We start from the raw sequence: 18,126 nt of genomic DNA on the forward strand, positions 1-18,126 counted from the left end.
TCTAGTAATTCCCTAAACTTTGACGTTCCTGTGTATCATCATTTTCATTTAAGAATTTTATCATTCAGAATTGAAACACTGGAGAAAGCTTGAGTCCTGGCAGAGAATTTCAAAATGATAGGAGTTCTAATTACAGTGGATAATACAAAGAGTCACTAGCAATGGAAGAGAAATGATGATGAAGTAAAAGAGCCAGAATGTCAAATGGAAGATATATTAACAAGTTAAAAATATGGTAATTGGGATGCAAGAGAGCTCAATCTGCATGTCTCTGTATGTAAGCCATGGCATTGAAGAAACAGAAACAGCGATAACATCTGTGTGAGCATCTGTGTCTTTGTCCCCTTGAGCATCTCAGATATTTTTCCAATCATTTTCTGGATCAGGTTATAAGAGATTCACATGAAAGATGCTCACCGTTACCACCAGTAGACAAAGGGCTTATGTCTTGGAAGGCATAGAGACACAAAAGGGAACCTAAACAATCTGACTATAGTATGTTTGCCCATTTATAACCTGTGGTTTCTACTCTGTTCTGTCTCATTGTTCAGTCTTCATTAAATTATATATATATATACATATATATGTATATATTATATATAGTATATAATATATAATATATTAAATATATTTATATTATATTTATATCTATATATTATAAATATATAAATATATTAAATATATAATATATTAAAATATATTAAAATATATATGTGTATATATATATGTCCATCAGTGTTGTCAATTCTGAAGTTGAAAATTTTACATAAAATAAACTGATGCTTCGCTTTATTAATACTTTTTATAAGGAGAAGAATATTTAAATGACCAATTACTTCTGCTTATATGGAGAAAATTAATATAGATTAAATGTAATACAAGGGTACACCTCATGTTGTGGTTGTTACATAATAAAGTTAAAAAATTATCAATATATTGTATCTGAAAGAACTCTGTAATAATTGTTACCAATAGAATGAACATAAATTTAAACATGGAGATCATACTGGAGAAATTCAAATATAAATGGATTGTGATGATTAAGCTAAGTAAAAGAGCATAGATTTAAAATAAGATAATATTCATCATTATAAAGTGGGATCAATTAAATTAAATGAAAGAGCTCTCTTAGGTCACCATTTCTCAAAGTGTTCTTCACAACAACATGAGGAACACTTTCTTGGATTTATATAAGCCATAAGAACCTCGAAGCTGACCTCACATTACTGAGTAGAAAACTCTGTAATTACAATATGATGTTTCCTGAAAACATAAAATAAAACCAAACCAGGCTTCACCAGATATTTTTTTTAGTTAATAAAGTTTAGATGCTCAGGATTAGGGAACAGGGGTAGAATGTTGGAGACAGTTCAATAAGGATGAAACATGACCTGTAGAATAAGCCCAGAAATTCCTCCTCTCATGCTCAATGCTTGTTATTTTGCAGAAGAAACCAGGAACAGAGATGTGAAAACTGAGAAAATTGGTAATCTTTGTCTCTATGGTTCTAGCCTATGGGAGATGTATCGTTCTGACCAATGGCTATCAACATCTAGAAACCCACAAGTGCCGTGCTCTGACGACAAAAGGCTATCTTTTTGAAATCTGTATCATTTTTATACAACAGTTCACAATTATTGTTGGCAAAGGGAGCAAATGGAGAATTTATCTTAAGGAAATTTGCAGACCCTCTGATGAGGCAGAAAACCGTGTGCCTTGTCAACACCAGTCTCTAAGGCTTGCTATCTTAATATTTATTAGAGCTCTGCTTTGTAACGTTCTGCTTCATGATACATACTAATTTGTATGAGTGGAGAGATCACACGGGGTTTAGACTCTGGTTGTGAGACAGAATAATTGCAACACATGTGGTTTTCTTGAGGTAAATTGCTTGTAGCTATGCAGACTCATGGCAATACTTGTTAACGGTACTGTGTTATCTCTCCACCACAGAGCCACTAATGCATCTCCACTGAAACTGCATGCAACAGAGCCTTATTTACTTCATTTAATACTATGCCAGATTAAAATTCTCTTGCTGATACGTTTATTCTCCACGTGAAAGACTACTAAAATAAAAATTTTGAAATCTTTATAGAGTAGTTTGGAAACTTTCTATTCTAAAGTGCACAATATTTATTGGTTCTTATTGAGTGGAATTTTGCACGGTTTCTTATTTAATAAGCCACTTATATCAATGTACAACTTCAACTGAAGTTCTTTCTAATAAGTTCACAAAAAGATTTTGATATTAGGATTTGCCATTTACTTTAAATATTTTATTGCCTTATGTTCTGCATAGAATGAAAGTGATAAGGTTGAATTTTATTGCAGAAAAACTTGAAATTGATCACCTTATTAATCTAAGTAATTAGATGTCTTTTAGCTTTGTTGTTACAGTTTTTGTGTACATTCTCAATGTCTGAGAATCAAACTCAGTGTCAAGAGAATCACTTAAATTGTCCAGTTAATATACTTTGCATAGCCCAATTATTTCACTCAAAGAAATGCTTACCTACCGATTAAGCTGATGATTAAGTACTAGAATGTCAGTTCACCAAAGTTGATACATTAGATGGCATTTAGTTGCAGCCAATGGTAGATTTCCACATCAAAACAATCATACTTGAGTGATGTCTTCAGTATTAATCATTTTTATAACCCTCATGTTAACACATTGATTGTTTCCATAACTGTGTTTGCACTTGAAAATAATCAATAGGGATATGCCCATAATGAAGCAGCATTTTTCAATGACTACGATATGTCTAGAATCAAAACCATTCACATTTTTTATGAGTTGAGGAGATAAATTGATTCACTGGGCAAGGAAAAGGAGAAGTGGTGGGATTGTGTTCCCATTGGCCTTTACTCTTTGTGATATCACCTAGCTTCTCTGGTATGATGCAGCCTTTGTCAAACCATACTGACCATATGTAACCCAGTCAAATAAAAACTTTAATATTAAAATAAAGCATTTATTTAAATCACTTAAGGATAAGACCCATGAGAAAGAGAAAATTAAAAGATCAAGTACGTATATAACAAGGCAGAAGTATAAGAAAGTGTGGTTATGTGGATAATTTTGGAGACAAGAAAGTTAAAAGGAAAGTAAACAGTAGTTTACAAATAAAATAAACTTTATACAAACCATTATTGTTTCCATCTGTTCTCATTTCTTAGGAAACTTTAAAAATATGTTTTATAGATTTATTGACTCTCTGTTTTATTTGTCTTCATAGACTTAGCTCAAATTTGAAAGTATAATGAAGCAAAAGAAAACATAATATGAAGAATTTAAAAAACATGGGGAAGAATGCTACTAAAGTGCTTGTAATGCATTTCTATTCAGAAATATCATTTAAATTTGTGAGAAAAACATAACAGTGCATAATAACAGCAAACACATTTAACACCCATTTGTTAATTTGTTATTGATGATTATTAAGAAAAACAAGAGTTAATATATATATATATATACTTCCAATGTGTAGTGAGCTAATTTAATATTTTTATCATAGGTAAATATGTATTTACTTCATCTATATTTACTCTGATAATTAAAATTGATCAGAAACTTGACAAGACACAGAATCACCTAGGAGACAATCATCTGGGCATATATGTAAGGCATTACCTAATTATTTTACCACATAGGAACACCTCTGAGAGATTGTCCTAAATTGCAAGGAAAAAACATACTACTTCCTCTGTGGGAAGCAGCATTACAATGGGATGGCTTTCTGTACTGGAAAAAAAGAAGGAAAAGAAGTGTACTCTAACATTCAGCATTTTCTGCGTTCTAATGATTGCTGTATTATCAGCTGTCTCAGGCTCCTGCTGTTCTGACCTCACCATGGAGGACAGCATTCACTAGAAGGTAAGCAGAAGCAAAGCTTTCCATCATGACTTTACCTCTGGTCAGATCACTTCTTACAGCAATATAATAGTAAATTAATAGAGTCTTGGAAAAAGTTAAGTCACCAAAACACAGGTGAATTTGCATAAATTATTTCAAAATGTCTTAAAATTAAGTCAGGGTATATCCAAACTGCTTTTATGTAAGATTATCACACACCTGGAATTTAGCTAGGCACCTAGATAGTGTATGATTTCTGTACAAAGACAGACTCTTACTGTGTACCCCAGGAATGCCTTGAACCTGACATCTGGCTTTAATCCTGTAAAGATTTGGAATACAGACATTATTCACCATGCCTGACCTTTTTTGCTTTTTGTCTTTCATTCTTATTTGTCCAATACTTCTATTCAACCTCAGAATGTATATACTTATTCATCCTAATAGACACTCATTGGCTTACTATCACTCGTGATTCCATACTGCAGGTTATCATCCTAGCCAATCCCTTAACACTAGTGTACATTTACACTAAATCTGTGAGAAAGTTTCCCAGAGGTTCTAAACAAGCCATCTACTGTCTCGTCTCTGTGGTAACATTGGTGAAATAGTCAACAACATTCCACAGCTATGAAAGTAATTTAATACTTGCAACATTTTCCTTTTAATAATTAGCTGTTACATATAAGTTATATATATATGTATAAATATAAAAAAATTTTATTATATTTTATAATTTTCTCTTTACTATATTTTACAGTATAACTTTGAGGAAATTAAAAATACTTATTTTAAGTTACACTTAAAGCACAATTTACAGTTCTCTTGGAAGCAATCAGTGCTAATTGGTTTTTTCCCCCAAGTATAATGAATTTATGTTGAGTATTCATTGTAAAGTGTCAGCCTGTGCTTTTTTCTCTGTTTATACCTATCCTTATCTTTATCTCTATTTTTATCTATCTCTATACAACCAAATACCACTAACTCCTCTGCTGTGACTGTGAGCTCAACTTTGTCCACTCTATAATTAGAGTGTTGTCTTCTCATCTCAGGAAGCTGGATCACTGTGCCAAAACATTTACTGAAATGAAGACTCTCTTTACCTTTTCATATTTCTGTTTCCTTATTTTTTATTTTTTAGTATTCTTCCTTTTCATTCTCTGCATTATTGACTTCTTTTTATAGTTGTGGCTTCTCTGAAAATCTCCAGAGTTTCTCTCCATGTTGTAGGAGAGTAGAAAAAAAGTGGGTAAGTTCCAAACATTAAATGAAAAGGTTCCCTGGCTTCTCAGATATATAGTAGAAGCTGTGGCTGGATTCACCAGAGGAATTAAGGAGCTACATGGTTCTTGCCAAAAATCATGAGACTTAATGAGTCATTTTCCATGAGTTATTTCAAATAGTGTTTCTATACTTGCACAATAAATAAAATATTATCTTGTGAACATGATTATGAATTTTCATTGTGTATACTTATTATTTTATTGCAGATTATTAAGACTTCATAGACATAAATTATATATTTGTAGAAACTTTAATGCCATGAGATTTGTGTACATGTAATAAAATTATTTTACCATATTTGCCTCATTTTAAAGCATATCTCCTTATTTGAATCAATTATATCTTGTGATATGCATGATTTTTATTGTCTAAAAACTATTGCCTATTTTCCCAACAAAATACTGAATATTTATTATTTCTTTTTCACTGCAACTTTAATTTCATCTAAAATACTGTGTAGGACTGAAAATGTTTTAATACATTTATTTTTATCTGACACAGTCATGAAATTTGCTCTAATTCCTGAGAATTTAAAATACCCTGAGTGCAATATTTTTTGTGTGCTTTATCTCTTCCTCTAAAACCACTGCACTTATGAAACTCAACAAATAATTCATGTTTTCATCTGACTGAATCACCACTGTAAAGTGAATTATCTTTCAGTTGTAAAGTCTGCAATAGGAAGAAGAATCCTGGAAGATCTGAAGTATATCACTTATAGTTAGATAGGGTCCAGATGCACTGAAGTGCAATGATGTTTATATAAATTCATCCTGAAAAGACAAAGAAAGAAATCTTATTATTCTCCCATTATAATAACTGTGGATTTAGACAGATAAGTGGGAAATATAAATAAAAATATGGAAAATAATGAATAATTTTAATATCATAAAGTGTGTATTTACACTGAAAGAAAGTAGTTACCAAACATACACTTAAAAAATACATAGTAGGTTGTGAGGTTGATATGAAATGGTTTGCTCTTAATTGTAAATCACTTCTCATTAAGTTACATTCTGGTATTGTTTAAGGTTAAAGTGTACATATTCAGTCAGTTATTTCATGCACACAGCAAACTGAACATTTTTATTCACTCTACAGAAGTTTTAGCTACATCTGAGACAAAAGGCTTCACACAATATTTCCAAGATGTAGTTATAAATAGAATGAGATTTGTAAAAAAAAATCCTGCACTCTTACTAGATTAGCTAGGATAATTGCTCAGGATATAAACAAAACAATGATGTTGACTTTGTAGAATTATCAAAATGTGTTTATTTATCTCATGCCTGAGAAATGTGGGATGAAACATAAAGAAAAAGTGAAGCAACCAGCAACATTCTGAAGGATTGCATTTGCCACTGAAAGAATTCAGTGGTCTTTGGAAACCAGGTTGTAGAAGCGACAATTGATTGTAAGGCATCCTAGTAAGGATTCTTGTTTCTGAGTCTTGGTTGACAAGTATTCCTTGAATAGTCTCCTGAAAATTATAATTCAATCACTACTTTTGACTGTTTTATGCTTATTTGGTAGGATTTATTACAAAATTATTTGTTAGTTGTACAGAACAGTTATGACTTGAAGGACAGACAGAATGTCTTCTTAAAAGTTACTTGAATAAAACTAAAAGCAAGAAGATATATAGAAAATAGTGGTGAAATATAATCTGACTGTCTAAACAGCTGCAGTCTTTGCCAGTTCTAAAATCCCAAGCAATGTCTCACTTGTAAATGACAGTATAGCTCTCCAAGGTATTAAACTTAGTGATTGTCACCTGTAGCATCTCTTTAGCCATCCTCTCACTTCTTAAACATCTGAGGAATACAGATACCTATATCTTCCAGAAGAGTTATTTTCTTTTTTCTTTTTTTTTTTTTACAAATATTTTTATTGGATATTTTATTTACATTTCAGATTCCATCCCCTTTCCCCATTTCCCCTCCCTTAGAAAACCTCTATCACATACCCCATCTCCTTTTTTGCTTTTATACAATTTTTTTTTAATGTTAACCAATGGCTTTATAAATTTGGTAATGCTCAATATCAATCAGAAGTGTAACTTAATACCCAACCTAGATATATCAACTATCTTTGACTGGCAGAGACATGTGAACATCTGCCTCCATGTCTGGCCCCTCTCTCTTTCTCTCTCATCACCTAGCTCCTCCTCTCCTTCTCCTCCTCCTCTCCTTACGCCTCCTCTCCTTACTCCTCCCACATTAGCTCCTCCTACATATCACACTTCCTGTTAAAATAAAACTTTTCTTTCAAAATAGAGTTAGAGCATAACTATACCAATTTATGTCAGTAAGGTGCAAGATAGACCTAATACCCAGTCCATCATTTTGTTGACTAAGCAGCACCTCTGTCATCTCTCCTAAATAAAAGACTTAGTTCTGAACCTGGCTCTTTTTTTTCTTGGCTTTAGAATGAATGCCAGCAGAAAACCATCCTCTCAAATAAACCTCTTTTCTCTCAAAGTAAATAGCAAGGATTGGCTATGAGACTATAACTTTTCAACCCCATCAGAAATCCAGAATGACTGACTTAACTGAAATTATGGGAAGCACAAAACATAGCTTCTAAAACTTAGCCAATTTATAGAGACTGCTGAACACCTGGACAGTCCCTATACTATAGAACGTTGGAGCATCAAATCTTCAGCCTTCTGGCCCAGGATCATCTGACAGACTTAGTTATGCAGAATTATTAAGGGCTGATTACTCTGTCTTGGCAGATATACTAAGTCGACTATTCTGCAAGTGTGTCCTTTTCTGGACAGTGATTTGTCTGTAGATGGAAAGAGGCAACTCTTGCCTAGTGGCTGACTCACCACAATTGGAATAACCACAAAGATGCTCAATTTCTTTTTAGAATCCAAGACAGGAAGCTGTCAGGAGCAGACAGGTCTCTAATCAAAATGAACCTTAATACAGAATTGTTTGTAACGTCAATTCTGTGGATTTCTGATGTTTTGAAAACCAACTATTTATGGAAGGCAATCTGGACTGTTGCCTGTTAACTCCTCTCAGCTATTTCTAAATAAAATATAGAAAACTCCCTAACAATAAACTCAAAGCCATGAATTTGCTATAGGCCCTTAACTCACAGTCTAACCATATCAAATAAGTTAAAAAAGTTAAAGAAGGACTGGGTCTAAGCCTTGTATTCCTAAATGTGTTATACAGGCACAATGCCTATGATAGTAACAATATTCATCTCAGTTTTATATTAATAAGAAGCCCATGCCAATGAAAACCTTAAATTTGAAATCAAAGTAAATTTTGTACCATTTAAGGAATTATAACTTCATCTTAGTAACAATTATACATATTTCTGCCAGTAGGTTATGACTATGCAATAAATCCTAGCTAATCCTCCCTGTTCCACCAAACCCACTACTTTTCCCTAGAAAGACAGCCCAATATTAACCACCTCAGTCCACAAGCCCAGGGAATAGGGGTGCTGACTCTTCATTAACTTCTTCAAGCTGATTATGGATGTTGAGATATTAGAAGAGGGGTTGGGGGAAGAGTAAATTGATAAGCACTAAAGAGTTATTTTCAATTTCTGATTTTTTTTAAAAGTTGACAGATCCATCTTCCATTTTCTTCTTCCTCTAGAAAACCAAAATTGCTGTTCCATGTGTTTATGTAATACTCCATTGTATCAATAAAGACATTATAAGTTTTTTCATTTTAGTCAGATAATCCAAATTTTATATTCAAGAATGTAAAAAATGAAATTAAAATATCTACCTTTGATATACCCACTTTTCTGCATTGCTAGTTCTTCTACTAAATACAGCAGCTCATGACCATCTCAATATTCATTCAACAAATTTGAGTGACAGAAGAGATGCTGTAAGGACTTAAAATAATCTGTATTTTAAAATCACTAGATTAATTTCATGAATATTTTCACACTATATTTTTTGTTTTGACATTATCATTGTCATGGGTCCATTTGAAAGTAACTAAACATTTTCATATTTATTTCAGATAATAATCTTGCTTTTTTAAACTTCAATTAATTTAATTAAATAAACATTTAGCATCTATGGTGTTTATTCTAGTGGATATATTTGACATATTAGGCGCTTCAGTGAAATAAAATATAATGCTATTAAATTAAAAGTAGTATTCTATAAAGTCCAAAAAATAATTTATTTTTTTTACAAAACTCATGAAACATTTTCACTCTTGTTATAATAAATTTACAAAGAAAAAATTATATGAGGAGACATTGTTTGCAGCTTACATGGCAGCGGAGTTAGTATATGAGGAGTCAATAAGTGAGTCTACCTAGTCGGGATATCTTGACTATTGAGTAATATTAGCTGTGTAGTGTAGTCTCTCTCTCTCTCTCTCTCTCTCTCTCTCTCTCTCTCTCTCTCTCTCTTTCTCTCTCTCTCTCAAGTTTATTATGTCAATGACAGGAGTCAGGAAGTAGGTTATTTTTCTAATGTTGTATTGTACTTCATAATTATGGCATCATTCTCTGCCTAGTTTTTATTAATAGAACATTATAGGTCACATCGGCAATTGCAGTATTTGCTCTTTGCATTTTGCAAGATGGTATAGTTTATGTTAGATGTCCTTTCACTTTTTGACTATATAGTAGTTATAAAATGAGGAAGTGGGACAAAACCTTTGGAGGAAACACACAGGTTCAAACATTAAAATATAAAGGTTCATTGTGCATGGATGGATCTCTAAATTTCACATGCACATTAATTATATATAGCTCTTAGTAGTTAGAAAGTTAAATGAACAATGATATAAAGGAAAAAAAACACGGATTGATGCTGGGCTTGGTGTGGGTCACCTATTCTTGCAGAATGTGGGAGGTGGATGCAAAACAGTACTGAATCTCAGACCACCATGGGTTACATACAGAGTTTCATGACATTTACTTCTCATCTTAAAAAGCACCAAAAATAATACAAAAAAAAAATGTAAAGAGTACATTTTGTATTGGAACAACAAAGTATGTAGGTTTTGTAAAATTATTTGACCACATGGGGCACAAAAATCTGTCAACTTGTAATTTTTAGTAGGCCATGTTTTATACTTTAGAAGAATACACTTATATTTATGTTATTGATGAAGTAGTTAGAGATATATCAATAATATTTGTAACATATTCTACACATATGAACATACTCATACACATACATTGTGTTATACACACACATTTACATGGTCAATATCTTAATTCAAAATGGTGAACTACTAAAGTTTAAAGATAAACAACAGTAAAGTTTGTTGCTTTTTGATCAAAATGATGTCTTATTAAGTTTACTGTTGCCTGTATTTTTAAAGCAAAACAATTATTTACTCATAGTCCTGACCCTGGGGAGGTAAATTTGAATGAATAAAAGTGACTGTTTCTTCTTCTCTCTCTGTCTCTGTCTGTCTCTGTCTCTGTCTCTCTCTCTCTCTCTTTCTCTCTCTCTCTTTCTCTCTCTTTATGTGTGTGTGTGTGTGTGTGTGTGTGTGTGTGTGTGTGTGTCAGGATTCACTGAAATTTTAGGAATTTCCTGTAGTTTGCCTTATTATGTTTTTATGATTTCTTGTCAGAATGAATAATCAAGTTCTGTGGTCACTTAACACACACACAACTTTCTTTGATGCCATAATAAAGCTTTCAAAATGGTCTCAATAAGTAGTTGCACTCAGGGGCATGGGAAGAGTAAGTACTAAAGAAATATAGTGTAACTTAATTATGGCTCCTAATAATATTATAGATTTTTTGGTGTATTTGCTTTATTTTATATATGTGAATGATTTCCCAGCCTGTATGTATGTATACAGCCTGCATTCCTTGTGCCATGGAGGTAAGCAGAAGTCACTGGATCTGGAGTTACAAGTGGATATAAACCATGGCATTGGTGCTTGGTCCAGAACCATGATCCTGTAAGAATGACTGATCTGTTTCTTATTCCTCTCTCCATTGCCTCTTTTAATGAATAACTTAAATTTTTTTTTTTTTTTTTGGTTTTTACAGACAGGGTTTCTCTGTGTAGCCCTGGCTGTCCTGGAACTCACTCTGTAGACCAGGCTGGCCTCGAACTCAGAAATCCGCCTGCCTCTGCCTCCCAAGTGCTGGGATTAAAGGCGTGCGCCACCACCGCCTGGTCTAACTTAAAATTTTAATGAACAAAAATTAATATAATTTTAGATGAAATATGTTAACATTTTCTAGTTTCAACAGTTTAAATTATGAAAATATAAGGCTGTTTTTCTTAATATAATAAAGATGCATTTTTATAATACCTTATCGACAAAGAATTTTGGATTCTCTATGAGACACACTCAATTCAGAATTAAAAAAAAAAAAACAGAAGCATTTGAACTTAAACCTTAGACTCTAACATGTTTTCCCTGTATGAACTAATGTATTTATGCATATTTTAGGAATGCTATTGCTTTTTGAATAACTGAAATGCCACATTAACAATTTTTAAAAACCAACTGAATTATAGATGCATAAGTTCATTTTGGGATAGATACATTATGAGTTGAAAAATGTCATCCTATCCTTCATCAGTTGTTTATTTTTTTTCCTCTCTCTATTCCTGTGGAGCACACCTGTGGCTTGTTGGCAATGCTTTGCTCTTCAGGACTGTCAAGCACTCTGTATTTTTAGAGTGGATCACCTCAGAGTTCTCTACCACAGGTGTTGCTTTAATTGTGGCACATTGTGAAACATACAGCACTCCATGTCTTTCAGGTTCCAGTTTGTACCTGCTGATAAAGTCAGCTATCCATCCCTTTAGCAACACAGTTTTAATGGAAATGTTGATAAAAGTCAAGTATGGATTCATTTCATTGATTTTCAATGAACGACGAGACATATACTTTTACACCTGTGACATTTAGTAACATGCAGTGTTATTTTTGTAAGCTGTTATTTTCATAGAGCCAATCAAGTTTCCTCGAAACTTTGAAAAAAAATCAGATTTATGTAAGTGATATGGTAATTTACATTATCACATTTATAGACATTTTGTAGGTCAGTAATCCTGTGTGTGATTTTGCACAAACATCATTTTAATATATCTCTGTATGTACTTTTGGGTACATTTAATCTTAATTTTTAAACTATAAAGTTATTGTTATGATGCACACAATATAATAGGCATATATAGGTAGGCTAATATTTTACAAAGAGTACTTGTTCTAAAACAAATAAAATAACCCTAGTAATTATGTTAAATTGGCATTTTTATTTAAATTTTTATTATTTTAAATTCCATGAATATATCAAATATATTAAGTCAAATATAATCTCCACTCTGTCTCTAGCCCTTTCTAGTCACTCCCACCTCCAACATTTCCTCTTCCCAATGTCATGTCCTCTTTTCCCAACTCACTGAGTTGACTGTATTCAGCTAAGTCAGCATGGGCATGAATGTAGTCCTACCCACTGAAGGAAGAGATATTTTTGTAGACATAAACATTTTGCAGTCTGTTTTAACAATTGTTCAACCTCTCCCCTTGCCCACCATCCACCAGAGGTAGTGGAAGAGAAAAGTTATTAGGGTATGGGGGAACTGAAACTGTTTAGCAAAAGTTCTTTGGGGACAAGCTTGATCTTTTTTGTCAGCAGGTCAGTCCCACAGCAAACACCCAATATGACTCAGCAGCTGCAGACCAATCCTCTAGGCAGGCAGACGCCACACAGGAACCAGGAGCTATAGTCCAATCCTGAAGAAACCACAAGGCTTACCAAATGGCCTTAGGTCACAAAGGCAGCAAGCTGTCTCACGAACCTCACCAGCAGTTCTTTGGCAAGTTTTTCTCAATGTTCATACCACAAGCAGAGCTCAACAATGCTATGAAAGATCCAATGCATGCATGTCTTTAGCAAATAATAGTAGTAAACCAAACCAATTCTTCTTTCCCACTGTCTGTGGGGTCATATTTATACTCCTTCATTGTGTGTCCTTTCACGTGTTTTCTATAGCAAAACATCCTTTCATCTGTGTCTGCTTCAAGAAAACATTCTTCACATGTCAGCTTTAGCAAGACATCTTTGACTTACTTACCCCAGCAAAACATCATCTGACTTTTCAAAGACTAGAAGTTTCTACTTCACATATTCTTAAAGAACGTTTCCTCCCTCTACTGAGTGAATCATCTTTCAGCTCTCAAAGATTCAGCTACAGGTAAGGCTTCATGACTGACTTCCTTGGTTGTGTTAAAATTATGACTGGTTTGATCTTATGCAGATCTAAATTGTTTATAGTATTTGAAATATTTTGTAGTATTATAGTAATTACATTACTATGTTTGCCCTGGTTTCTATTATGCTCTATTTCATAGTTTAGGAGGACTTTCATATACTCATATAATGAATTTTGGTCATTTGTAATCTATTACATTTCTGCTTTTATGCCATTTCTACTTCTGAAATCCTCTATCTGTAAAGCCACCCTACTCTCAAGTCTTTGTGTGTCTAACACAAGTAGTTTAATTGGAGATTTTATTCAAGTATATGTGTGTTCAAAGTTGCTTACTTAATGAAGGATTAAAAACTGTGTCTTTCATGAAGATATGGACATAATGTACCCAAAATTTTATAGGTCTTCTGCAACAGTTTTAGTGAGTTTGTAAGTCCAAAAAAATGCTGTGTTTAGGTGCTTTTGATGGATGTAATCCCATCCTCTTGCTATTACATTCTGTCCACTCCTTCTTCCAGGATGTGGTCTGAGACTTGGAGAATGTAATATAGCTGTCATCCAAGACAACAAATCCACTAACATTTACTTGGGGGCAGTTTTAACAATTACAGATTTCTGCATTAATCACTGCCATTTATTAAGAATCATCTATGGTGAAAGCTGATATAGAACTAATTTATGAGTATGCAAAAGGCAACTTAACCAATTAAAAATATTACTATGGCCGATGACCCCTGGGGTTGAATTGGGGAAATGCTGGAGGAGATTGAGGAGGAGGACAACCCTATAGGAGGACCAGCAGTCTCAATTAACCTGGACCCCAGCTATCTCTCAAACACTGGACTACCAACCAAGCAGCACACACCAGGTGATATGAAGCCCCCAACACATATACAGCAGAGGACTCAAGGGTCTGAGTTCAGTCAGAGAAGATGCACCTAACCTTCAAAAGACTGGAAGTCCAAGGGAGTTTAGAGGTCTGGTGAGGTGGGGGGGGGTGCAGACATCCTTGTGGAGACAGGGGTAGTGAGGAGGTATGGGATGTAGAATGGTCAGAGGGAGGACCTGGAAGGGAATGTGGTCTGGAGTGTAAAATAAATAAATAAATAAAGATTAAATTAAAAAAATTACTATGGAAGTTTCTCAGAAACCTGAACTTTAGATCCTCGTCTGCAGTGGTTTATTTTTCTGCTCCCAGAACTACCATAATATATTTTATAGTTTGAAACTTTGACAACAGTGTGATACAATAAGAAGATAGGGAATGTGGGAAAAGAGTATTATTTCATAAGGGTAAATCTCTCAGAAAGATTAAAACTGCCATATAAAAGGCCTAAGGTAAGTTATTAATCTCCTATAGATTATAAAGACACAATATTATTGCTTGAGTTTTATTATTTTCTTTAAGCTCAGGTGTTGAATGTTTGGTTTCAAACTGGTAGCAATTTGAGAAAGTTCTGGAAACTTTGAGGAGTGGCATTTACCTGGAGAAAGTAAATCACTAGGTTGTTCTTAACAGTAGGCCATTTCTTTCTTATCTCTCTTTTTAGTCTACCCAGGTGTTACCAGCTTGTGCTACACACTTCTGCTGCCATAGTGCTTTATGGAAGGACATGGATCTGAAAGGACAATGACTACACTTTGACACCATGAACAAAAATAAGTTCCTCCCCTCATTGTGATTTCTGTTGTGCATTTTTATTTCAACAAGATGGGAAGAGCAATCAGTATATGCAATAAGTACCTAGTTCCTACCATGTAAAATACAGCCATATAGATTATAGATGCTCAGATTGCAAAACATGAAAAAAAAATAGCTCATTGTTAATAAACCACCTAGGAAGGTCTGTTATAGTAACAAAACCACAAGATTCTCAATATAATTAATTAGATTTACTACTTAAATGGTACACTATTAAAGAAAAAAACTTATGTTAACTGTAACATAAATTTGTAAGGAGCTTATTTGCTTTTAATAGCCAGTATCTTTTCAATTTTATAACCAGTGATTTATCAGTCAAGTATTTCTAAGGCACGATGCTAACAATAATTGAAAGCAAAAGAGTAGAAAGGCTTAAAAACAACCACTTTACCCAACTTAAATGTTGCCTTGTTAAATCTCACCTATGTTTCTGAAATAGTAACGCTTATACTCTGGTTCTCTTCCACATTGACTGAAGACACCTTACAGTCTATTAAAAGCTTCACATAGAAATTGTGCAATTCAGGTCAAGGTAAATGGTAATTGAATAGAGAATCCTCAAGTATCTTCTTCAGGTTCTCAGAATTGTCTCTTTTTTATAATTTGCAATGCTATTGTAGTCATTCTGGCTGCTATTGTTGCTGCTGACTAGATCTGCATTAACACATTCAAACAAATAACTTGCAATGTGATATGATATTGTCCAGGAAGTACTTCACAAGAAGGGAGGAAATTCAATAGCATCATAAAAGAAAATGAACAAGCATCATAAAGTGAAAGAGACTCATAAAAATAATACAGGAATCCCTTCCTACTTTTCTTATTCCCCACATGCAAAAATGTCACCAGCATAAGTCCTTACTGTATTCTAAATATTTATTCTCATATACACAGATAAGTGTAGCTTCTCTTTGCAACAGCTGGAGAAGACTATTACTGAAAATCATGATTTTCAACATGCAGAGATCAACTGACAGGACAGAGCCCAGCATCAGTAGGTACATCTGCAATACAGATTGTGGTCCTAAGGAAGAGGGAGTATCATGGAAGAGCAGACAGGAATATTGTAAGATCCATAGGATCAGAAAACTTCTGTGAAATTGTGTCTTCTGGAAATAACAGGGAAGGTTCACCCAAGATACATCAAATTTATGGCTGCCTGTATTAGGACCTGAAGTGGAAGTTTCTGCATATGTCAGGTGATGCAGACTCAGGTGATGTTTTGCTAAGGAAAGACCTGTGAGAGGACATGTGATGTCTGGAGAGAGTGTAAATAGGTCTCAATAGTGATATCACACATGTACAATTAGTTTTGCAACATTTCTTGGCCTTGCTTCTGGGTCTATACAGATCTTCACTTCATTGAGACAGGCAGAGCAGAGACTTCTTTTGGCATGCCCCTTGGTCCTGGTCTCTCCAGCTGACTTGTACCGATATGATAGAGGTCCAGCTGTTTCTACTGAATCATGCCACTGCTGCTGATTTGTGCTTGGTATCCTGACACTACTGAACTGGATGGCTCATATCCTGACAAACAGAAATTGGAATTGCTGCCAAAGAACTACTGCTACACAGGTCCACATCCCCTTGTCCTATTGACCATCATTTCTCCCATACATTTGGATGGTGGACTAGAAGGGAGACAAAGGATTTTGAAACCTGTATTAAAAGTAGGTTTTTTTTTTTTTAATCTAAGCTTAAAAAGACCTAAAAACTTAAAACACCAAAAGACATGCTGATGTCTAAAAGGGTAAACTCACAAGGCCCAATCTCTAAACAAAGAACTATAGGCAACTAATGAGCACTAAGAGAGGGGAGATTATTTTTTAAAAGGATGTACCCTTGTTATTTGTTTTACTAAGTAGTCAGCTATGAAATTATGCAGAAACAAACAGAATTAAATAAATGTCTCTCATTCTATTTACATAATAGAAAGAGGCCACAAATATGGCAATGTGTGAGGAAGTTATGGGAAGGGTTACTTAGAAGAAAGTTAGATAGAGTACTGGGAAAACTAGAGTAGAAATGGAGATGTGGAAATAATGTAATTGTATTTTAATTAAGAGTTTTGAAAAATAGAATAAATTAACTATGAGAAAACATGGTATTCACTGTTGTGACCTATACTGGTTCTCACACATAACTGGTCCTAGCTGTCATAGGTCAAGAAAAGTCCCCCTTTTAACTACTGGCCAGCGATAGAGTCAAGAAAAGGGGGCATCATTCCCTTTAACTGTGTACCCAATGCTAAACTTGTCAGTTTTCAACATATATCTCCAAATAATGGTCCTTGTTAAGTCCAGTGGATAGTAAAATAAAACTAATAAAACAGGAATATAAGATAGACTAATAAGAAGGGTAGAAGTTGAAAAGGGTGTAAGGAGTTTGGTATGACAATTTTATGTATGTTCTTTATGTTCAAAAAAAATCTATGTTATATATGATATATGTATGCCTATGTAAGTATGTCTATATTTCTAAAAATAACAAATAAAACTTAATTAAAATTTAAAAATAGAATAGCAAGTATTTATAAGTGATATCTTTCTGGAATTTCTTTGAATTATCTTAAGCTTTATAAATGAGGAAAAGCTTATATTTCCCAGAAAAAAAGTATTTATAATGTGAACAAACCACAGTAAGTTAGGATAATAATATACTCATCTTTAGTATGTATGTATATTGTTATAGGTGTTTGAGTATGCATGTGTTTGTGTACATGTATGTGTGTGTGTTTGTGTGTCTGCATGTTTGTGTGTGGGTACATATATACAATAATTTCCCATGCTCAAACAGAAGGACCTAAGATCATCACTCCTGCAAAATTTATTTTATTCCCTAGCTAGGAATTACTTCTTCTCTAAGTTCTTTTTATATCTCCTTTTCTATCAAAATACATCATCTTAAAATTGCATCTGTCAGTCTCTTAATGTTTCTCAGTGAATTGAAGAATATAAATAGAGCTCCCAAGTAGTTATGGTTTTGAGTCTTTAAATAATGAAATAAGTTGACTTCCTTTGCAAGAAGGTAGACTGCAACTACATTGTAGGAAGAAAAGTGGTTATTAAAGAATTACAAGATTAGCCTTTTTAA

This window comes from Arvicanthis niloticus, chromosome 19, assembly GCF_011762505.2.
Source record: "Arvicanthis niloticus isolate mArvNil1 chromosome 19, mArvNil1.pat.X, whole genome shotgun sequence".
NCBI classification, from domain to species: Eukaryota; Metazoa; Chordata; class Mammalia; order Rodentia; family Muridae; genus Arvicanthis; species Arvicanthis niloticus.